Source organism: Lupinus angustifolius, chromosome LG08, assembly GCF_001865875.1.
Source record: "Lupinus angustifolius cultivar Tanjil chromosome LG08, LupAngTanjil_v1.0, whole genome shotgun sequence".
NCBI classification, from domain to species: domain Eukaryota; kingdom Viridiplantae; phylum Streptophyta; class Magnoliopsida; order Fabales; family Fabaceae; genus Lupinus; species Lupinus angustifolius.
Genome location: NC_032016.1, coordinates 22,154,295 through 22,154,755, shown reverse-complemented (window position 1 = coordinate 22,154,755; position 461 = coordinate 22,154,295).

Below are 461 nucleotides of genomic sequence, written 5' to 3'. Positions count from 1 at the left end.
AGGATGAGGAGGAGGATGAGGATGAGGATGAGAATGAGTAGGAGGATAGGATGAAGATGAGGATGAGGTTAGGATGAGGAAGATGATGAGGATGAGGATGAGGATGAGGATAGGATGAGGATGAGGACATGGATAGGATGAGGATGAGGACGAGTATAAGATGAGGACGAGGATGAGGACGAGGATGAAGTTAGGATGAGGACGAGGATGAGGATGAGGATGAGGATGAGGTTCAGGATGAGGATGAGGATGAGGATAGGATGAGGATGAGGATGAAGGTAGGATGAGGAAGAGGACGAGGACAGGATGAGGATAGGATGAGGACGAAGATAGGATGAAGATAGGATGAGGATAGGAAGAGGATGAGGATCAAGGACATGCATAGGATGAGGATTAGGATGAGGACATGCATAGGATGAAGATGAGGACAAGGATACGATGAGGAAGAGGATGAGGATGAG